At 41.4% G+C, this 24,660-nt stretch overlaps 1 protein-coding gene and 1 long non-coding RNA gene across 2 annotated transcripts in view; one reads left to right on the top strand and one right to left on the bottom strand.

The window, feature by feature from the left end:
• Nucleotides 1-14,511, bottom strand: part of shank1 (SH3 and multiple ankyrin repeat domains 1) — a 118,391-nt gene extending 103,880 nt beyond the window's left edge. Inside the window, exon 1 of the mRNA XM_085157674.1 lies at nt 14,055-14,511. The gene's annotated coding sequence lies outside the window, so the exon portion shown is untranslated. The remainder of the gene's footprint in view (nt 1-14,054) is intronic.
• The window catches only part of LOC146519543 (uncharacterized), a 167,420-nt gene that overhangs the window by 18,559 nt on the left and 124,201 nt on the right, over nt 1-24,660 (top strand). The gene's annotated exons all lie outside the window — the stretch shown is intronic.

Here is a 24,660-nt window from a genome sequence, read left to right as displayed (position 1 = left end):
CAAGCTTCTGATTACAAGACGAACTCCCAACTCTTGAGTCACGATCGTTATTTTTGGTACTATCATTAAGCTGATGTATATGGGTTAAAAAGGTGCAATGACATCACTCTGTACTAAACAAAAGGAAGCATTTATGTGATAAATGTTTTATTATTCATAATTCTTGGGTGCCAACCAGTTTTTTCTTTTATGTTTGAATCCTCTGAAACACTTTTCTTGACCAAGTTTAAGAAAGGTGGATTCTCCTGATGTCCGTGTTGACACCAAGTTTCATTAGATTTCACTCTGCTCCTTGTTTGTTGCTGACAGAAAAAAAATAGAAGGCCCTGATCTCTGACTAGGCTACATGTGGGCAGGAAAACGACCCATGATAATCCACCCCAGGATGTTCTGAAAGGAAAGGAAAAAACCCACCAAGGCGTTTTGAGGAAGGATTTTACTTTGTGTCTCAAAGCAAATGACCACAACGAGTCTGTTAACTTGATTCCAATACAATATGAATCCTCACTGATATCAGAATATATATTATAATATAATACAATAAGCAAAATGTGGGTTTTTGTTTTGTTACATTTGTTTCAGTTCTGTTATCCAGTGTGTGGTCCTGCCCCTCGCTGATACTCTACCTGAGGGGTGAATATCTTCTTTAGACTTCAGATCATCACTTACATGTTCGTGTGTCACTAAAATTAATAAAGAAAATGCATTTTTTGCTTTAGATATTTTAATCATTTTAGTTAAAGTATTTACTTTGGTAGCACAGTCTACTTTAAAATCAACTTTAAGAGCTAAAAGAGAGAGAAAAGTAGCTAAATTGTTTGATTAAACAATTTAAAATAAAATCTTTTCCACCACTTTACCACTTCTTGTATTGTCTGGGGTTTGTGTGTCCAGCAGTACGTCCACCTTCACTAACTTTATCTCATTGCAAACGGAGCTGATTTTGTTTTGGAGCTGCAGCATCAGCATCCTTTTCTTCCTTGGAGCTGAACGGCTTTACTCTGCTTGATGGGGCTTCTTTATATCTGAAGTGGAGGCAAATGTCCCCAGAATGAGCTGAACTTCCTCTTCCGGTTTCATATTGGATGCTTCCAAAAAGCGACATTCATAGAGTTCTTTTTCTTCTGATAGTTTTGTTCAGCTTTTGATAGATGCTGAGCAAATATGATCATTATCTTTACAGGATGACTGCTGAAAAACAGATGCTGACTTTGTTCCTTTGTGCAATAATGCTCCAGTTAAAATATTTTTGCAAAGCCAGAAAACCTCCGCTACAGGTACACAGACTATTAAAAGACGGCTGTTTTTGATGTCTCATGTGCATGATGAACTTACTTTATGTGGACACCCACCATCGCCTCTCTGCCCCAACGAATGTGCTATAAACTTGTGATGTGATCATTTAGTTCCAAAGGACATGAAAAAGCAAAAACTCCTCAGCCTGAGCCCTCACAGCATGATTTAACTAACCAATGGGTGGCGTGTTGGGGGGCTATAGCCATCGGAATCAGGATATATTCCACTATCTAATGGCTAAGGATCAGGAGAGACACGGAAACACTTTTGAGCCCGTTCTCACTCCCGAGGCGTAACATGCCGATGTTTTGTCACGTGCCGCGGCGTTCCTGAGGAACGCAAAAGGAGACCTTCGGCGTTCTTATGGTACGCGGTGGGTTATGGCCGAAATCCAGTGCAATGACGCTCCCGCGGTAATAGACGTTCCAGCCCTGTATTCCAGCCCTAAACCTAACCTTATCCCTAGCCCTAACCATAACCTTTTTCCTGACCTTATCCATGACTGTAATGATGTTAAATAGCGTGTTTCTAAGCGATTTGAAGAAAAAGAGCGAACATGTGTAGATAGAGTCCATACGGTTCTCATATTTCCTCATTTTTCCGAGGTCGTCATTTAGGAACGTGGTGGGTAGCCGAAAACGTAATATGTTGACGATTTGTCACCTAGCGTAAAATGTGACGCTTTGGGAGTGAGAACGTGTTTCAAGGTGTTCACATAGTTATTTATTTGAACTGCAAATTTCATTGCATTACTGGTTACAAGAAAAAGTAATCTGACTACTTTAATGAGTTACTTCGTTGTGCATTTCTTTTAAATTGTAGCATTTGCTTTCGTGATGCAAAAAATGTGAATACTTTTTCCACCGCTTTTCAAACAGCTCATCTGTGAGCATCTTTATCTCTCTCTAGCTTCTTTGGCTTGTATTTTCTAACAAAGCCCCTCTCCTCTTTTAAAAAACAACAGTTCCACATCCTTGCCCTTCACTTTGATGATTCACTGGAATTTGGTGACTTTTGATGTGGTCTTGTGTGCTTTTTGTTATCTGGCTTGAAAGTGACAGATAGGTAACAAAAGCAGAATGACTTTGAGCCACAGATTCAATCTGAATTCATAAGCTCCAGCTAAAGAGGAAGCAAACCATCACATATCGGCTGCTGTATAGACTGCATCCCCCCTTCCCATATGCCCTCTCTTGTCTACTTTCACTTTCCTCCTATAGCTTGCACTAACAGCTATCTAATCGTCAGTGACACTTCTTTTTGCCCACTCGCCTCCTCTGATGAAACGCCTTAAGTGCAGAGATCACAGGAGAATATTTGTTGAATATGTCCAAGTATGTCCCCTCTGTCAGCTAAGCTGTGTGATGTCCAGGCGAGCTGGCACAGTGTGCTGTATCCCATATATCACCTCCCATTCACGCTGCCACAGCCCCCTGCCACTGTTACTATAAATACAACCAGCTGTGTTTCCATTATTAATGCAACAAGACGCCCAAGCCTTCCCCGGCCTGCACAACGCCGATTCATCATCTCTCATAAACTTTAAAACACCCACTGCTGCCTACTGCTGGTGCAAACGAACACACAGCGAGCAGGTGCATGGTGCACGCACACACACCAACTCACACTTCTCTCCATGACAAGTTCACTGTTGAAGGAGGAGGCAGGCAGAGAGAGAAAATCAGGATGAAAACCAAAAATAACACATTGCATCTTGATGACAGACCGGTTGCAATTGGACTGTAATGAGATATGGAAGCAGAGGGCCGCCGCTCAGCGGAGGTGAATTGAATTAGACTCTATTCTTTCTTGCGGTAACAAATTGAGATACGGTAATGTAGTTTAAAGGAGGTTACATAGGCAGAAGAAATTAAGCTTTGCTTTTCAAATGCCATAGTTTATCACTACAGTCAAACGAGAAAAGCCAAGCTATAGCTAGCTGAAGGTTTCACGAGGTCTGTCCCAAAGAATGTCTAAATAACGAGTATGTTCACCTATCACTACCCAGCGCGGGTCAGATAGCGACATTACCTGTTTATAGGGGCCAATGAGGCGATAGCTTAGAACAAATAGGGCCCTGTGACACTCAAGGGTTTTTTGTACTTTACTTCATGTCTTTGGGGTCAAGATAAAAGATTCATTTTGGACTTTTTAACAACAATCACATCTGTTGCCGCAGTCATAAAAAGTGTGAAATAGCCAAAAAAATAAATAAATGAAACTGTTTGTAATCCTGGACAAAAATGGTCGTGATTTTTTCAGCCAGTTAGCATAATTGTGGCCCTTGTGTTTTTTCTAGACAACGTGCATCACCACGGCAACCAAGAAAACAGATCTTTAAAAGAAGTATTTGGCTTTTTTAACCAAACAATTATCTATTTGTAAACCTAACACAGCAGTTTTAACGTCTAAATCTAAGCCGAACCTTAAGATATACCTTAAGCCCAGCGTAAAAGTTTTAATGCTTAGTCTTAACCAACTGACACAATTCTACTTAATAAATTTGAAAAAATATTGAATCGAGTAAGAAAAAAATGGTGTGTCTGATTTGAACTTGGGTATCTGGAAGGAGCAAAGAATTGATTCCCACCTACTCCTCTAAACATGAACTTTTTTTATAAGTTAAAGGTCAAAAATATCATTTCAAGGTTTGTAGCTTGCGGACCCCAATGCAGACTTCTGAAAAAGAATTCATATTAATAATGGTAATGGAAAAGACTGCTAATTTAGTAACAACTAACTAAAATTTAACAGAGCAAGCACACATGAGAAAGTGTAGACAGAACATTGTTTGACTCAAGAAAGAACTAAGACAAACGGATGCTTTAAATTAGACGCAGGGCTATCAGGGAGACTGGAAACACCAGGGTAAGGAGACATAGCTGAAACTAATCAAGTCAATAACAAAGGAGGTAAAAGTAAAAGCAAGGCACAAGCTAAAGATGGTTAACAAAGTCAAATAGAAAGTAACTTCAAAGGGAACCTGATAACTTGACAACAAGGTACAAGATGACACCTCAGAGACTGACTAAACTAAAAGGGATTCTCAATACTAAAGAAAACCAGATAACAGAAGTAGCAAGAACTAAAAGCTAATCGGAGCGTAGAGATTAAACAGAAAATAGCTGCAATAAGCACAAGCATAAAAAGAACCCTTACTGTAATTATAGAAATAAAGAAAATCTCAAAAGTTGAACTAAGAAGTCCGAACAGAAAACTTATAATAATTCAACAAAACCCACAGAGCACAGCATTTCATGTATAAATGGCAGTATGCGTGTGAGATCACACAGATTTAAAAAATGACATTAAAAAATAATGAAACGTTTGTGTTGAGAAACACAAATCAGTAGATCAGAGGTTGTGGGCATTTCACGTGCACTGTAAGATCGCATTGGTCTTAGTTATCATTTGGAAACAAGCACCACCAGGTTAGTACTCTGTATATAAATAGTTAAGAGACAGGGGTTTAAATAGCTTGAACAGTCAAAGCACATTCACTGTACATGAGCTGGAAAAAATCAGCCTGTAAGCAAAATAATAGGATACTAATTTATTTTTTTATTCAGACTTAATAACACATTTGCTAACATGAAATTTGGGCTTTTTTCTGTCTTCATGACAAGTTCAGTGGTGAAGTAGCAAGCATACACAGAGGGAGAACCATCATTAAAACCAAAAATAACACATTGCATCTTGATGACAGCTCAGCTATAGTTTGACTTTAATAAGATACGGAAGCAGAGGAGGTGAATTAAATTAGGCTTTATTCTTTGTTCCTCAGATTCAGTAACAAATTGAGCTACAGTAAGAGGCAGAAGAGATTAAGCGTGTTTTTAATGTCATGGTTAATCACCCCAGTAGAAAATGCAGAGCCAAAAGCTAAACTGTGGACAGCTAAATGGACTGGTTCTTATACAGCTGCGGGTGCTACCACAACAGAGACACGCTGGAACTGAACCAAAGCACCTTTCAATCACAAGGAGCAAACCTGACACCAGCTGAAGCTTGCACAAAGCATCAAGTGACACACAATGACAGCAATGTCAGTGGACATCTCAGCAACACCACGGAGGTCCTGGACTGAGCTGACAAGTTATGCTGCATTTATTCCAGCATAAGGACACTAACGACTGTCTAAAACATCATGAAACAATCCAAAATCTGCCAAACAAGACCACCTGTTGTTCAAAAATGGCTTGACGTCAACATATGCCAGCACTTGCCCGCTTCCGCTTACACATTTTACTCTGTGGTTAAAGCAGGCCTCTCACAGAGAGGAGAACATGAAGTACTCGTTGTGGCTGGAAACACTTCTGAATGCTGCTCACGAGCCTATGAATCTGCAGGGAGACTAAAATTGGGATTTCCAGCAAAAACACAGACGTGTTTTTGTGTTTGAACTCATCTGAGATCAAAGAAAGAATCAAAATTGATTTTTTTTCTGGAGATTTTTTATTATCCTTAACATTTTTCGGTTGTTAAAACACATGTAAAATATAAATGACTGTTTGGAAAAGTCAAATCAATCATTACTATGAAAAAAAATCCCATCCACTGGCATTTAAAGTGGAGCTACTATGCTTCTCCTTCTTCTCTGTCATCCATATGTAAAGTTCTGACAGTGAAGTTTTATATTAAAGACGTTTGAAGTTTAAACTACATATGAGCCAAAAGTTCAGTCATCAGACTGCTCTAAATGATTTATTTAAGCCCTTTTTTTTCTACTCTTGGTTCCGTATGATGTCAGTGAGAAAGGATATCCCTAATATGGTTGTTATTTACAACAGCCAATCAGAAGTAAGCTGTCCTAAAAGGAAGAAGAACCGAACTAAAACAGCTTGTTTCAGACAATATTAAAAGTCTGTATCAAAGCTCATAATCAGGTAAGTTAGCATTTTTTTTTTCAACTGTTAATCAAGCAAAGCTACTCAAAGTCTAAGAAATAAAAATATGGAGGTGGCATTAATTTTCTGTATTGTTGTAGCTGCCAATCCCTGAGCTCGTATTTACCGCCTAAAAGCTGATACAAACAGTGCCTTCAAGTAGGAGGCTCATCTGCTGTCTTTCCCACAGGATCTAAATGCAGCATTACACCCTCCGGCTGATGCTTACACCGCTGCCTTCAGCTTTGTGCACAAATACACAAACACACAAATTACACCCCACCCTACACTCTGATCATCATCCTGCGCCAGCATTGCTCCACTGCCGCCATGCATTCACTGCTGCTGCTGCTAAATATAGCAACCCCACTTTGATGATGCAGTGGTTACTGTTGGGAGAGCTGAAAAAGCGCCCCCCCACCCCCACCCTCAACCCCCCAGCCCATGCCTCTCAGTGGTGCAATTAGCCGTAATAAACTGAGAGTGAATTGATGATGCATGGAGGAGTCTGGTCAAAGCCCTCCACCCTCAAACTCCCAAAGAACCTCCCCTCTAATTACCACCAGCTGAGACAAGGTAGGAGAACGTGACAGAGTGAGACAGAAACATAATATGCAAGACAAATGATAAGCACTTAAGAAAGTAATAACACACCCATCAGCTTTAACTGGACTGTTTTTAGTGCTCTGGCTTCTATGCACAGCTGGCAGTGTGGAGAAATATTTTAACAACCTTCGTACTGAATGACTTAAATAGTTCTGGTGATCAGTGCTGTTAGATCAAAAAAATTCATTTGCCATATGGCTTGGTATAAGATTTAGGACAGCAAAAACTACACAGTGACATTCTCATCAGACTCAACGGTGCTTTGAATAATAAAGTTGAAACCTCCAAAGCTGAAAAATGACTCGAGCAATAGATGTCAAAAACTGCAATTCCTCAACCTGCCACTTGGGGCTTGCTCCAGCGAGCCAATCCCCATTGACATTTATGTTAAAATGACCAACTTTTGTAATGGTGATTTTTAAAAAAAAAAAAATAACACTTTTAATTGTATTAAAGGTGAAATATTGAATAATTAGAGGCATGGCCACTTCTAGTGGCAGACGTGTGCCAACTAGGCCGCTACCTTTGTTCCAGGCATCACATGAGCTCATTAGAGGCCACTAACGTTTGTGCTGGTGTAAACTTTTATAATGTTTCTAATGGAACTGCATGATCAGTTGTACTGGAGCTCATATAAGTTTGATATTTCATTTACCTGGTTGCGTATCTTTTTAACCAAGCTGATAAGTTAGCACTAAACTGTCTCGTTCAAATGTTCACTTTTGGTTTCAAAAACATCCAAGATGACAATGGTCAGCGGCTAGTGGGTGACATCCATTCATCTTTAATGATTCAAATGACCTAATTGTGTCTTTGAACATGCCGAACTGTCACGGCAAACATTGCTTTACCTGCAGAATCCAGCCCATACCTTTAGCTGTAGGACATGGGTGCAGAATTAACCACATATTAATCAAATAATAATATATCTCGATATGAAATGAGGTTATTTCATATTTGAAAAAAATAATAATAATGTCACTGAAATTGAAACATTTTGAATAAAAAACTACTAACTAACAAGCCCCTCAAGGCCAAAAGCAGTTATTACAAGAGTTCCCAAATGTAACCAGTTACACAGCTCCACAAAAAAGAGCCAAATGAACAACCTTGTGTCCTAAGGATATGAGATACTTTGGAGAATTTTGAAATGCATTAGGTGTCCTTGTCACCGGGCCAGACTGAGATTCAAAAAAGCTTCCATGAAAATTGGCTTTCTCACTCACTCCATCAAAACTGATATTTAAAGAGTAAACAGTGATGTTACTGAATCTGTTCTCTCTGCCACATGAAAGGCGACAGTCATGACGCACGACGAGGCTGCACCTATCTTAGTCATAGTTGTACTAGCCGGCCTCTTCATTGAAAGCGGTGCCACGTGTGGCAGCCTTCGAAACATGCCAGGAAGGAAGTCCTTTTGCATGTGAAAATTGTTTAAAAAAAAAGAAAAAACAGGTTCACTTTGTCGCAGATATAAGTCTAGTTCTTCAAACTTCACTGCAATTTTCATCCGGGAGCTAGACTGGACTGTTTGAAGAGCTGCTTTGTGCCATCGGGCCACATGTGTGATGCTCCTAACTTTATAAGATAACTCTCGAGCTACAATAATATAATGGATTGCATTTATATAGCGCTTTTCGGGGCCCCTCAAAGCGCTTTACAATACCACTATTCATTCACTCTCACATTCATACACTGGTGAAGGCAGCTACGGTTGTAGCCACAGCTGCCCTGGGGCAGACTGACAGAAGCGAGGCTGCCATATTGCACCATCGGCCCCTCTGGCCATCACCAGTAGGCGGAAGGTGAAGTGTCTTGCACAAGGACACAACGACCAAGACTGTCCGAGCCGGGGCTCGAACCGGCAACCTTCCGATTACAAGACAAACACCCAACTCTTGAGCCACGATCGCCCCAACAAGCTAAAATTGTTGCCTAGACACAGCTTACATTTTTCTTTCTATAAATGCTGAGACCCACCTAAGCCATTATTAACCCATCACGTTACCATGCCAATGTCTTCCAGGTTCTATAGTTAGCATAAAGATGGAAGCCATAGATTTCTGTTCACTTTACATTTTGAATATTAACCAAAGCCTCTAAAGCGACACTGACTCCTGACCATGTTCCATATTCCAATCAAGCGGGAGGTGTTTCATGACAGACAAGCATCAGTTTTTTGCATCACGTCATGTGGAGAAAAATGGACTGTAAGTAATGATAGCACCACTGTCTCCCAAACACCCTGACAGCCTATTAACACTAGACAGAACCATCACTCTGGTATGATGAAACAGGCGCAGACAGTAAAATGATTAATGGAAAAAAAAAGACAGAGCGAGTCACCGAGAGATAGGTGGATAGAGGTAAACGACACAGGAAAAGGAAAAAGGAGAGACAAGAGAGGGCAACGCTGAAGTAGGACAGAGCGCAGGGGAGGCCTGTCTGTCCCAGATCAGTCGTTTACATGAGATGGAGAAGGAATGAGTGAGACTGGAGGAAAAAAAAGAGAGAAAAGAGTGAGAGAGTAAACGACATGGCTAAATCTGGAGTTATGAAATACATCTCGCTCTGAGCAGTGTGGCAAATATTGAAAAGAAAGTCGTGCTGTACTCCCCGCGCTCGGGCAAATAAACCAGGAGAGACTGAAAATAAGAGACACAATCCCTTAGAGGAAACAAAGGCTTTGACAAGATGTCGCCACAACAACAACTGAACACAGGGATTATCAGTCCAAAAGTCACAACATTCATCCTCCTTTCCTTCCCACGCCCCTGTGGATGAAGATTCAGTGCAAACATGGATTGAAATAATCCAATTAATTCCAATTAATCGAGATTTATCTCCATCAAGGCCTGTTTTGCGTCCATGAGTCAGGTAAGCTCTGCCTTAGTGTGCTGATAAATCCTCTTTTTGCCAAGCTTCGTTAAACTGAATGAGTGGCGAGAAGAGATTTTGGTCTCTTCATCCCCAAAGAGGGATCTGCATGGGTGGAAATGTCAACCGTGCGCTGTGTATACAGTGGAACTAAAGTGCGCCGTTTCACAACACTTTACCAACCAAGAAGGAATTTGTGGTATTTCCCTGCTAAGATGAGCTGAATGGCAATTCAGCTGTGAAGGGCATCCGATTGTGCCCGATTCTTGGACCTTGCTCGCTTTGTGCCAAACAAGATCTGAAGTACAAACGACATGACAGTCAGTTAATCAACACTCCACGGAGGCGTCGGCCTGTTGAACCACATCGATTAAACTCGGCACCCAGGGAGCCAAAGTAACAGATTTAGATTGGGCCGATCTGGGCCGCACCTCCAAACTTCACTCCCTCAGACTCCTCTTTCTGTGTCACTCAGTGGATTCTGTACCAATATAACCAAACTGAGGACTAGTTAAACAAACTGGTTTCACTCCCTGATGACGATGCAGAAACAAGAGATAATGTGAACTAGTTCTTACTTTCTACACTCTCAGAAATAAGGCTAGATTTATACAGCACAAGCACCTAAAGGTAGAAACGTATACATAATATGGCCTGATCCCAACTAATTAAATGTGAGACATAGAAGGACAATGTGGAACACTAATAATGCTGAGAGTTAGCCTGAAATGTTGATAGATGACTTAACAAATGATAAAGAGATCATGTGAAGGCGACATATAATAAGGATATATTGAATGTAATTTTCCCACTCCACATAAGCGTGAATTAAAGCTACAGTTTCTTTTATGCTATGGCCTTTTTTGCACCTGTGTATTCGCTTGTGCTTTTCTTTCAGGTAGTCATCTTTGGATTTCAGTAGGAATCACATTTTTGAGCCTCGTCTTTCTTGTGAGGTGAAATATATATATATGGACACATGTACACACACACACATATATATATGTAAAGCCAAAATCAAAATATGGGATACTGTGCCAGTAAATGATGTGCACTGCCACATAAAGTGGGACACTTGTGTCCATAATACCTATGGGGGTCATGCAGGTTCTCAAGCAATAAAAAGCACGTTTGCAATTCTCTTAAGGTGTAACATCAGAAAATCAGCTGTGTCCAACAACAGGGAATTAAAATATTAATTTCACTTGTAAATTTTAAGGATTTACTGTTTAGCTGGTTAGCACTGTAACCTCACAGCAAGATGGTTCAGGGTGTGAATACAGGCTGGGGCTTTTCAATGTGGCATTTGCATCCGTGCTCTCTGAGTACTCCAGTTTCCTCCCACAGTTCAGAAAAATGAAAGGTGTTAGGTTAATCGGCGATTTTAAATTGGACACAGGTGTGAATGTAAGTGCGAATGGCTGTCTGGCTCTATGTGTTAATCATCTGATAGACTGGCAACCTGCCCGCAGTGTGCATTCACCCATATATGAACAGGTTGGAGGCTGCAGCCTCGTGCAACCCAGAACTGGATCGGGGAAGAAGACAGACAGATGGATGGATGGATGGATGGATGGATGGATGGATGGACGGATGGACAGACGGACAGATGGATGGATGGATGGATGAATGGATGGATGGATGGATGGACGGATGGATGGACGGATAGATGGATGGACGGACAGATGGATGGACGGACAGATGGATGGATGGATGGATGGACGGATGGACAGACGGACAGATGGATGGATGGATGGATGGATGGACGGATAGATGGATGGACGGACAGATGGATGGATGGATGGATGGACGGATGGACAGACGGACAGATGGATGGATGGATGGATGGATGGATGGACAGACGGACAGATGGACGGATGGATGGACGGATGGATGGACGGACAGATGGATGGACGGACGGACGGATGGATGGATGGATGGATGGATGAATGGATGGATGGATGGATGAATGGATGGATGGATGGATGGATGGATGGATGGATGGATGGACAGACGGACGGATGGATGGATGGATGGATGGATGGATGATGGATGGATGGACAGACGGATGGATCTTTCAACCTCGATCGGATTTCTATATCAGTGCCTCAAAGCAAAAATAGGAAGGTGCACATGTTCATGGATAAAGCTTTGAGTAGTCAATGGGACTAAAGGAGTTCTACACAAATGTCAGTTAATTTCCAAGTGTTTGAATGAATAAAACACTCAGTCTTATGGTACTCAGTTTTACACCTTCATTTTTAAAAGTCTATTATCTTTGTGGAAAAAAGCTGTCACCAGAAGTTCAAGATTCACATCTGTAAGAAGCAAATTTAAAGCACCGTGGCAGAATCTGGCATACTGCCCCATTGTACTCCTAAAGGTGCAACAAGGTACTGTATTTTATTTTTAGTGCATAAGAAACCTTTAATGGATAAATAAGACCTAGCTTGTCATATTACTGTACTTTAAACTTCAATCGTGAATTTTAACAGTGAATTTTCATCCTTGTATAACTTAAATGGCTACTATTGCATGCTACTGCTGTGGGCAAATTAAAAAGGCGAGTGAAATCTTTATATTTTTAAATCATTTTCAAGTATCAAGTGTTTTTGTGATTTCTTGGCTTTTATAGAAGACTGACCTTGCAAGTTATTCTTGTAAATGAGATATCTGTAATATCAGATCATCAGACACCGTGAAGAGTTACAGATGCTCATGAAACAAGATCCTAATGCAGATAGACCATTATAATCACAGCCCTCTCTATGCAGAGACTCCTTCACCTATAAATCTCCCACAGAAAGTGTGGATTCGCCAATTAAATCGGAAACTTATGGCTTTAAATTGTGCCTGTGCAGACTGAAACTTATTACTTTTATATGAGCAAGTGAAGCGTCGCTGACACTGATCTATGGAGAGCTGGTAGCGTGCGTTAGTGTGCAATGACTGCTTGACATCAGCATGTGATGAGTGCGTTTGAACTCATGGGAGAGTTCAAACGCACCACTCAAAGGCAGAGACTGAGTTGTGTATCTGTTCACCAACACTTAACTCAATCCTCGCTACAGAAAAGCCCTTCACTGTTATACATCAAACCAGTCGATACGCTCCTCTAAAACCACAATTAATGCACTGATGGAAATTGATGGAAAGGGAAAATTTCCATTGTCTTGCGGACAAACCACATGCACTAAATAAATTGCACGTGTGACTTTTCATTATCGAGAACTCTTTCGTGTCTTTTCTTATGCAGCTAAAGTTTTGCTTCATTATGTTGAAGTCCACCCCGCTGATCTGCACAATACAGAAACAGTTTGCGTGTAATTATATATACCATGTAGAGAGCCGTCACCTTTCTGTGCCGCCGTGTTCAGTAGAGACAAAGGCGTCTATAGATAGACTGAACTCAGTTGGCGAGATAATGACAGGACCAAACCAAACACATGTTCCCAGCTGGCAAGGTGACCCTTTTCTTGTAGAAGCAGTCGCTCAAGTGTGAGGAGAGCAGTTTGACATTAATATCTGCTGCTGTTTAATTCAGGGCAAACCCACTGTGTCCACTCCATCGGTCCACACATTTCTAACGCAAACGCGCATCTGTGTCCACGCTCATCCACGCGTACCGTGCACTACTGCCAGTGTGTCGGTTATCCAGAGTGGCTTTCTTGGTGATTTTTATGCACTGTTTAGCTTTTTAAATGTGAACACTGAGCAGTGAACTCCTTTGAGCAGCAGATTATCACCAATCGTTGGCATGCATGCAAATCTATGTGGGTGGGATTATCAGTTTGACACAATGATAAATCGAAAAGCTGGCATAGCTCATATTTTTGCCTTTTTTGGAGCAGCTGCACATACATTTACTCATTCCCCAGCTTGTCTTTTCTTATTCTTCCCTCCTCAACAAATGTTTGCTCCTCCAGTTCTGCTTTCGTCTTCTTTTTTTCTGTTCGTCCCCACACTTTTTGCCCTCTTTTCTTTTCTCTCTCTATAAAGCTGTGAAAGACTAAACTGGCTATAGCGCTGTCAAATACTGCTCTGTTTGCCTTCCCCTGTGTCTGTGCATCCCTCAGCAGATCCTCTAGTTTTCCTGCAACTGCTGCATATTTTCCTTTAAAAGCTGGGACTCTGCATGCACAGACTGCCATGTGGCACAGGAATGAATGTTTCACATCAATGCAGTAAACTTGAACATGCAAACCTCCTCCCTGCCTCCCACCTCCTGCTACACACACACACACACACACACCCTACAGACTCCACCACCACCTCTCCTCAAAAATAAAATCATACTCTCTCTTTTGCTCTGGCATGCACCCTACTCCGTTTCCATGCATGTCAAGAAAAAAAAAAGGAAAAGCAGAAAAAGCCAGAAAACATTCTTACTGTCTTCTACAATCCCTGATGAATTACAGAAATCCCTCCTCTGGAAAAAAGGGGACAGAAGTAGAAAAGAGAGGAAGGAGGGGTAGGGGGAGCCCAGCGGTTGCCAGTTGCAGAGGAATAAGGAGTGAGTAGGGGTGAGCAGGAGGATGTAGTGAAAAGGAAAGGAAAAAAAAAGAAAAGACAATCACTGCTGCAACAATAAAGACCCTCCTCCTCCTCCTCCACAACCGCCACCAGAACAAGAAATTACAAGGTGTCCGGCGTGCCGCTGTACGCGGAGGTATGGAGCATTATCCTCGGCTCCCAGCTCGTCCTCCAGCAGCGGCAGCAGCTCTGTAGTAACACTTCTCTCTCTTTGGTCCGGCAATCTCCCCATGCCTCGCTCACTATCCTCCCCTCCTCCCTCCCTCCTCTCAGCTTGTTCACAGTGCCCCCCGCTCCCTCTCGCTCCTCTCTCTCCTTCTACTGGTTGGCTGGCTGCTCTCCCTCGCCCCCCCTCCCTCCCTTACCTCTCCGTCTCTCTGTCTCTCTCCATCCCTCCTTCTCTCTCTCCTCCATCATTACCCGGATACAAGGCATACCCCTCCCTCCTTACATCGGTCTCTCCTCTTTCTCTCTCTCCCTCTCTCTGTCTTTGATGTTTTGGAGTTAGACTCTTAGCTGTGAAAAGAATCTGCTTCTCTTCTCTCTCTCTCCGTCTCTCTGAAAGCACCACAGAACAGAGAAAGAAGTGGGATCCACCCAACAGTGCAGAGATACATACACCAAACACTCATGCACACAGATGCAGAAAGGATTATCTAAAAATCACCGTGCAATATCAGCAACAAAACCACGCACATCAATTAGAGCCACAATTTTCATTTATTTCCTTCCATAATCTGATAGTTTATCCAAATCAAAGACGCAGAACAGGGCGCTGTGCAGCAGTTATCTCACACACAGATATATGAATAAAGAATGAAAGAGATGTCTAAAACAGGACGAGGGAAGCCACTGCTGCAATGCTTATTACCATACATAGAGAGGGGGCGAAGAGGACCGTGGGTGGAGAAGGAGCTTTCTACTGATGAGCTGAATTGAATAGCAAGTAGAAACCAGTTCCATTATGCCAATTGGATTTCAATAGATGGGTACTGGGGTAGCACTGGGATCTCCTACTCCTCCTCTCCAGTGTGATCAGCGTAAACTCCGGCCTGCTGGCTTGTCTGGTACTTGTTTAATCAGGTTCGCTTGCACCTCCCAGAACCAGAGAATTACCAAGAAATATGTTTGTTTTCTGTTGATTTTGGTGTGCGGGACTCTGCGAGTGAAATATTAACTCAGTACACCGAATTCAAAGTGCAGAGTGGAAAAAAAATACCTTTTTGGCATCTTAGTGGTCTTGGTGTGGATTTGTATTGCCTTTTTTATGATAAGGATTTGATTTTCCTGAAATAGTTGATTCTGCACGTCCTTTAAGTCAGATATAGCAGTAGCATCCATCTATCTTTTACTTATCCATTCAGGGTTTGGGCGACTGGAGCCTATTCTAGTACGGAGAGAGGCGGGGTACTCTCAAAGACTTTACAGTTACTTTTTTATTTATCTTTATTTACTTTACTATAACTAATTTTACAATTAGCTTTTATTCTATTTTATTCATGTCAGTAGTTACACTTTTAAGTAATGGATTAGACCTCCGTTTGCCTGCTTAAAGATGCTCTGTTGGACTGAGATCTGGTGATCACCCCTCTGGTGCTCACTGTAATGCTCAAGAAAACAGTTTGAGATGATCTGACCTCTGTGTCACGGCACATTATCTGGCTCGAAGTAGCCATCAGAAGATGGGTACACTGTGGTCATAAAGCAGGGGTGGGCAATCTCAGTCCACGAGGGCCGGTGTCCCTGCAGGTTTTAGATCTCACCTTGGGTCAACACACCTGAATCACATGATTAGTTCGTTACCAGGCCTCTGGAGAACTTCAGGACATGTTGAGGAGCTAATTTAGCATTTAAATCAGCTGTGTTGGTTCGAGGACACATCTAAAGCCTGCAGGGACACCGGCCCTCGTGGACTGAGATTCCCCACCCCTGTCATAAAGGGATGGACATAGTCAGCGACAATACTTGAGTAGATAAATCGATGGTATGGGGCCCAAAGTGTGTCAAGGAAATATCCTGAACATCATTACAGTACCACCTGCAGCCTGAACTACTGACACAAGGCAGATGGATCCATTATTTCATGTTGTTTATGATAAATTCTAACTCTCCCAGCAGAAATCAAAACTCCTCAGACCAGCCAATGTTTTTGATGAACAGTTTAGCCATTCTCCTCTGAGCTCTGGCATCAACAAGGCATTTTCACCCAGAGAACTGCCTGCTTACTGGGTATTTTCTCTTTTTCAGACCATTATCTGTAAACCCTAGAGATGGTTTATGGAAAATCCCAGTAGATCAGCAGTTTATGAAATACTCAGAGCCATCTGGCACCAAGAACCATGCCATGTTCAAAGCCACTAAATCACCCTGTTCTGATGCTGGGTTTGAACTTCAGCAGGTCGTCGTGACCAAGTCTGCAGGCCTAAATGGCTTCAGCATCTGCCGTGTGATTGGTTGATCAAATATCTGTGCTAATGTGCAGCTGAAAAGGTGTCCCTAATAAAGAGGCCAGTGATTGTATTTTATCCAGTGACGAAAGCGTATTGATTACTGTTCATTTCATTCTAGTTTCTTTGCTTTATTTAACCTGTCCTTAATTTTTAATGCCATATTAAATTGAATTGCATTTATTTAACTGGTCGTTTCATTTTTAATTGCTTATCACTGCACATTATTTGCGTTGTTCTTGCTCTGTCTTTTCAGACTTGTCATTCTTCATCTGTGAAGAACTTTGTGTTGCACTAATATGCATACAAGGTGCAATGCAAATGTGATTCACTGGCTGATTGCTAAAGAAATAACATTTTAAGTGAGGCTGTGATTTATGAAACTCCATACTACGGTGCTGTTTTATCTGATAATGTCTTTGGTTCTACGCTAACAAAAAGCCCTGCACTCTAATATGGCGAAGACACACACACACACATTTCGTGATTCACACCGTTAACATGAGCGAAGCTAATGCTGTGTTATGGATTCATATTACAGGCATGATCAGGTAGTCTGTGCTGTAACTCAAAGGTTACAGAGACAGGAAAAATCCTGACATCTCAGCTCTTTAAAGTGGGTTTAATAACAATAAATATCAGCAGCCTTCACTGGATTTTGCCTCACCGACATGACATCCATTAGCTCCGAGGCTGTGCATTCAGAAATGGACGCGAATGAATCTGCACACAGGGAGGCCTGTCCACCTCTTCACTTAGTCAGTGACTCATGCGGAGGTCACTTTCATACACAGTATTACAAGAAATACCATCGGATCTATCAGTTTCAATAAATTGGGTCTGTGCTGAATTTTAAGGCTGCATATGCCTGCCTTTGACTGATGAAGCCGAGGGGCTTTTCTCATTTCTTTATTTTATGCCCCCTTGGCTGTTCCGTCCTCCTGTTGCGTGAACTGAAATCAATCTTAGTGCGCCATCTTGAAGGATGTCTCAATTCTCGAAAATGCATTTGGACGGGAGAGCAGACCGGGGGCTTGAGAGGAGCTGTGACTGAGGATGCTGGTGTATCTTGAAGGAATGAGGCATGACGATGTTGTATAAAAATGTACATTTTATGAGGTAAACATTATTCTTTAGAAATTTCCATCAGGCTATTGCAAAGAGGGTTAGTTAATTTAACCTAAATTGATCTAGGTTAGAGTTAACCTAGGTTAGTGTTAGATTACAATCAATCAATCAATTGATTATAGAGAATCCTGTTATGTTAAAAAGCACACCTGTCCACAGAATCCATTTCTTCCATTCCAACGTCTTCACCACCAAAGAGCTGTCAAAGGACAAGATTAGACCTGCACAAGGCTGGAATGGGCTACAAGACCATCAGCGAGATGCTTCATGGCAAGAAGGTGCCAACTGTTGGTGCGATTATTCAGAAAGAACCGAGCTATTTGGTATCAATTTGACGCGTCGTGTCTGGGGAAGAGGAATGCTGAGCATCACCCAAAGAATTTCATCCCCATAGTCAAGCAAAGAGGTGGAAGCATCGTGCTTTAGAACTGTTTTTCTGCTAAGGGTACCGGAAGCCTTCAAGGCATTGAGGCACCAATCAGCGGGACCATGTGACGTAAAGTTTTGGAAGAGAACCTCCTTATGTCAGCAAAGACATGAAGATGAGTCGTGAAGGGGTCCAGCATTACTATGACCTAAAAAAAAATAAACAATAAGCACATTATGGTCATGAAATGTCATTAAAAACATTATTCTTTAGAAAATTTTCATCAGGCTATTGCAAAGAGGGTTAGTTAATTTAACCTAAATTGATCTAGGTTAGAGTTAACCTAGGTTAGTGTTAGATTACAATCAATCAATTGATTATAGAGAATCCTGTTATGTTAAAAAGCACACCTGTCCACAGAATCCATTTCTTCCATTCCAACGTCTTCACCACCAAAGAGCTGTCAAAGGACAAGATTAGACCTGCACAAGGCTGGAATGGGCTACAAGACCATCAGCGAGATGCTTCATGGCAAGAAGGTGCCAACTGTTGGTGCGATTATTCAGAAAGAACCGAGCTATTTGGTATCAATTTGACGCGTCGTGTCTGGGGAAGAGGAATGCTGAGCATCACCCAAAGAATTTCATCCCCATAGTCAAGCAAAGAGGTGGAAGCATCGTGCTTTAGAACTGTTTTTCTGCTAAGGGTACCGGAAGCCTTCAAGGCATTGAGGCACCAATCAGCGGGACCATGTGACGTAAAGTTTTGGAAGAGAACCTCCTTATGTCAGCAAAGACATGAAGATGAGTCGTGAAGGGGTCCAGCATTACTATGACCTAAAAAAAAATAAACAATAAGCACATTATGGTCATGAAATGTCATTAAAAACATTATTCTTTAGAAAATTTTCATCAGGCTATTGCAAAGAGGGTTAGTTAATTTAACCTAAATTGATCTAGGTTAGAGTTAACCTAGGTTAGTGTTAGATTACAATCAATCAATTGATTATAGAGAATCCTGTTATGTTAAAAAGCACACCTGTCCACAGAATCCATTTCTTCCATTCCAACCTCTTCACCACCAAAGAGCTGTCAAAGGACAAGATTAGACCTGCACAAGGCTGGAATGGGCTACAAGACCATCAGCGAGACGCTTGATGGCAAGAAGGTGCCAACTGTTGGTGCGATTATTCAGAAAGAACCGAGCTATTTGGTATCAATTTGACGCGTCGTGTCTGGGGAAGAGGAATGCTGAGCATCACCCAAAGAATTTCATCCCCATAGTCAAGCAAAGAGGTGGAAGCATCGTGCTTTAGAACAGTTTTTCTGCTAAGGGTACCAGAAGCCTTCAAGGCATTGAGGCACCAATCAGCGGGACCATGTGACGTAAAGTTTTGGAAGAGAACCTCCTTATGTCAGCAAAGACATGAAGATGAGTCGTGAAGGGGTCCAGCATTACTATGACCTAAAAAAAAATAAACAATAAGCACATTATGGTCATGAAATGTCATTAAAAACATTATTCTTTAGAAAATTTTCATCAGGCTATTGCAAAGAGGGTTAGTTAATTTAACCTAAATTGATCTAGGTTAGAGTTAACCTAGGTTAGTGTTAGATTACAATCAATCAATTGATTATAGAGAATCCTGTTATGTTAAAAAGCACACCTGTCCACAGAATCCATTTCTTCCATTCCAACCTCTTCACCACCAAAGAGCTGTCAAAGGACAAGATTAGACCTGCACAAGGCTGGAATGGGCTACAAGACCATCAGCGAGACGCTTGATGGCAAGAAGGTGCCAACTGTTGGTGCGATTATTCAGAAAGAACCGAGCTATTTGGTATCAATTTGACGCGTCGTGTCTGGGGAAGAGGAATGCTGAGCATCACCCAAAGAATTTCATCCCCATAGTCAAGCAAAGAGGTGGAAGCATCGTGCTTTAGAACAGTTTTTCTGCTAAGGGTACCAGAAGCCTTCAAGGCATTGAGGCACCAATCAGCGGGACCATGTGACGTAAAGTTTTGGAAGAGAACCTCCTTATGTCAGCAAAGACATGAAGATGAGTCGTGAAGGGGTCCAGCATTACTATCCTACAGATCTCAATCCTACAGAAAATCTGCAGAGGGAGCCGAAGCTTAAAGTTCTCAAGCAGCAACCAAGAAACCTAAAGGATTTAGAGAGTTTCTGTAAAGATGCATGAGCCAAAATTCCTCCTGAGATGTGTGCGAACCTGGAGACCAACAACAAGAAACGTCTTACTGCTCGCCAACAAGGGTTTCCCTGCAGAGCACTAATTCAAAACTGCTTCAAAAACAATCAGCGTCGTATTATTTACATTCCAACACTATTTTATTTATGAAACTAAAACAAAGGAGGACAAAACAAAAAGTTTGTCCAGATGCAGAAAAACATTATTTTAGTTGTTAAGCCAGGCACTTTTCATCCCAGGGATATCTGCATGTTTACTGCAGCTAAAGAGAATTGGTCACTTCCAGCACAGGTTAGTGTTGTAAAGGAGTCAAGGCAAACAAGCAAAGTAGTTTTTTTATTGCCTAAATATAACCGACAAGTGGAAGTGAAAGTAAAAAAGCAAGACGGTGCAAAGTACGAAGATCCCCCCAGATCCTTCTTCCTTCCCATCATCTCTCCAATCTTCTACTGTGGACTCTGCATGTCTGATAAATATGATAATTATCTTTCAGTGACCAAACTAGCTGCTGTCAGAGAGTTAGACCACTCAGAAAGATTTCTAGCTGACACTTGGGAGATGATAGGAACTGGAGCTACCTTGTATTTAGCTCCATTCACTGGGAAGCGCCGCCTGCTGCACATGTGGCTGAACTGCAGACAATTTCTGCTCAGTGGGATTAACAGGGAAAAGGAAGGGCTCCCATAGATGGGCTCTGATCCTTTGGAGAAGCATTCCTACTCCCGAGGCATGAAAGAGGCTTTGCACAAAGCTGAAATATCAAACACAACTAAGTATCCATTTTATTCATGAGTTTCTTTAGTTATGAAAATGATAAGCTGCATGGCGAAACTGTCTGCAGTTCGACCACTTATGTGGTTGGTAACCTTAAAAAGAAACACGGCATCGTTCTTGTCACATTATTTTAAAGCAGGTCTTGTTTAAATGTTGGCCAAACACCAATAAGCTCATCTGACCTCAGAAATCATAAAATCTAGTAGCAAAGATAACGCAGCTCCACCACATGTCATAAATACAAATAAAACATGTGAACAAAAAATGAGGATGTGCAAAGAGAAAAAGCAGAAGAGGAGTGCACAGATCGAAGGGTTTGTTTAACAAGTTTTTGTTTATCAGCTTCAGGCTGGACCGACAGAGTCAACTGCTTAAGAGTAAAAAACAGTTCCAGTAAGCTAAAAAAAAGAAAGAAGTATTGCCATGCTTTATCTATAAAGACACATGAGGCCGTGGCTTGAACACGGGAAAAAGTGGAGTTGCTTTCTTAGCAAACACTCAGACTTAATACAGAAAGATAGGTACAATAAACATCAGAGCAATATCCCATCTTGTGCAGCTGACATATTTATTCAGCTCGCTCTGTCGGACACATGGGGTTTTGTTACAGTCATAATTTACACTAATGCACTGACACTTCAGCCAGCAGCCGGTCATTTGAAGCCTGGGCCACCTGTCACCTGGGAAATAACCTCTCCAAAGCTCTCTCTCCCCTCTTTTCTCAGCCTCAACGTGTTTCTTGGGGTGTTTTCTCGCTACTTCACTGCCGCTGCTGCTGGTGACGATGACGATGGCACCAGTAGTCTACACTCAAATGTAATCCTACAACATCTTCACACAGCCAGCCATTTTGCAGGGCTACAGTTGTCATGCACGTGACAGATTATAATCCCCAGAGTGGTGAACAGAGGGAACATGGCGTCACGTGTCTACATGCATGCACGCTGAGCATGTGCTGCAGTTTGAGTTTAATGGAGTTGCGACGTACGCGTGAGTAAGATGAAAGGGACGCGTCAATGAATAATTAAAAGTGTGGAAACCCTGGCTGGAAAATATTTGATGTGCCACAGAATGGAAGTCTGCTGTATTTTGTATAAGGGAGAAGACAAAGGAAAAAGCAGTGCTGAGCAGCATCTAAGCAGCCGAGAAGTACATTTACAGTTCTACAATACAGAAGGAAGTGTTAAGCTACCTTGAAGTCAACCTCCTCCTAAAACAAGTTTTATTGCCCTTTTTATTGCCTTATTTTATTGTTTGTGTATCATTTACAATTTTCTGGTGTGTTATCTTTACTGTTCTATTGTTTTATTGCTTCTGTTAGTATTTATAAATTATACTCACAATTTGTATTTTGCAAATTGGAGTTTTCTTGTACGCCTCTTAGCTTTTTGCTCTCTTTGCATTTTGCTTGTGTGTTTAAGCAATGTATTTAAAGCTATTGTTAACATTAGCTCCCACCGCGGTGCAGCTGGGTCATCCTTGCGTCCGCAGTTCACAAGAATTGCTGTTCCATCTGGAGCGTTGGTCAGATTTTAGTGTCACTTGCACACAGCGATCGACCTAATAGGTCTTCACCCAAAGTTGTTTGGTGCCTTTTCATTTTCACACCATAACACTAAAATCTCGCTCCTGATGTGATGAACAACAGATTTTCACTGTCGATGAATTTTTCATGCAGAAAATGGTAAATAAAGAAGTTGATGACGACAGTTTTTAATATCTCTTTGCATTCCACCGTATTCTCCTCTTAGACTCACAAACAGTTAAATACCTACCGAAAATACACGTTTGCAATAGATCCATGATAATATGTGTGGTTAGCCAGTGTTTTTCTTATATGCCTGCCGATTTTTCCTCAGCAAGTACTTAAAAACCACCTCAACCTCTCACACATGCGCACGTGCATTAAGAGCCTAATGATGCAATCCATGAAAGGGGAAATTATGCTGATGACATGAATCTGACTCACCCTGTGACATCATGAATTGATCATTCGATGCAACCAAACCGGTGCGTAAATCTGAGCAGAATAAAAACGTGCATTCAGCTATGACAGCCTGAAAAACTGTCTTTTAATATTAAAATTTGTCACAGTTTTCTCCCTTTTTTTTGTCTCTTTAACTGCACCGTGTCCTCACTGCCATAACGGATAATCTCCCCCTCGCTCGCTCTCTTTTTTCTGTCCTCATTATGAGAAAACTGTTATAGTTGGCAACAGAATTAACTGCTCGTCTGCTACCGAGAGCTGGAAAGAAAGAAGTGGGTCATATGTTCAAAGAGAGGAGGGGAAGAAGAGAAGAACGCAAAAGCGTTGGTTGGTAGGATGAAAGCATAGGTAGAGAGGAAGGAGCTAAAGGCTGAGCACTGAACAGGAGGGTGAACAATGGCCATGAGCTGTGAAATTAACCAGATGAATAAATTAGAGCAGGATAGAAAATGAAGCAAAGCGAAGGTGAATGCAAAGGAGTTTTAACTGACAGTAAAAAGGAATTCTTTGCACTTGACATAATCTTATTAAATTATTTGAATTTCTTTTTCTGACTGAATGCTTTGATGAGTACACCACGCTGTATATTCATACAAGATGAAATATTTTACTTGTATTGTAAAATCAACACTTTTTTTTCTAAAATTAGATCATTTGTCTAACACCATTAAAGAAGTGAAAGGCAAAACTATATAGTTAGCAAGTCAAACGTGTCCCAGGCAGGTCTGTTTTTTAACTCCCAGAGCATGAATATGAATAACAAGTTCATGCAAGTGCTGATTCTTTTGTAATAATTACCCACAGAATACATATTCACACGGTGCTGTGATGACAATCAGCAGCTGCTGGCTCCCTGTAGCAGGCAGGTTGATAATCATGGAAGGAAAAACACAGAAAACCATGTAAGCTGTGAGGTTCAGAAGTGTTGCTGGTTTGATCAGTTATAAGGAAATGTTGTCTTCCTGGTTTTCCGAAAGGTGCTGTGTCTCAAATCTGCATAAAGTGTTGAAAATGAGCACGAAACCATCAGGGGATAAACTGAAACGGTTTCATTTAGACCATAAACCAGACTGATACTAAATAATTCTAAACTACTTTAAAAGGTGGTTGGGGATTTCCAGGATAAATATTGGGTTTCCTGATTCCAGTTTAGAGGACTGGGTGCATTTGTTTGCTCCTAGTGCTAAGAAAAGCAGCTGCTGGCTCCTTGTAGCGGGCAGGAAGTGAAAGATCTTTAAACAACGGACAACAGACAGACTAACGGCAAGATGATTAAATCAGGGGACGCAGAACAAATGATACAATAAGGTACAACCCTGACAAGATGTTTAATGGACTAAATGATTACATGGGCCCTTGAGAAAACCAGCAAGATGGGAAAATGTTAGAATTGTTTTAGCCCTTTTTTCCTTTAACAGCTACTTGAGGCTGTGTCTAAAAGTCCGTCAATCTCCATAGACTCACATGTTAAAACTTTGTTTTCTGTTTGCATTCACACAAGCAGCATTTTTTCTCTCTTTATTTCTTTTACTTGTGCTACTGCACATTAC

The sequence above is a fragment of the Neolamprologus multifasciatus genome, chromosome 4 (assembly GCF_963576455.1).
Source record: "Neolamprologus multifasciatus chromosome 4, fNeoMul1.2, whole genome shotgun sequence".
NCBI lineage: Eukaryota > Metazoa > Chordata > Actinopteri > Cichliformes > Cichlidae > Neolamprologus > Neolamprologus multifasciatus.
This window is presented reverse-complemented; position numbering and strand designations above follow the sequence as displayed.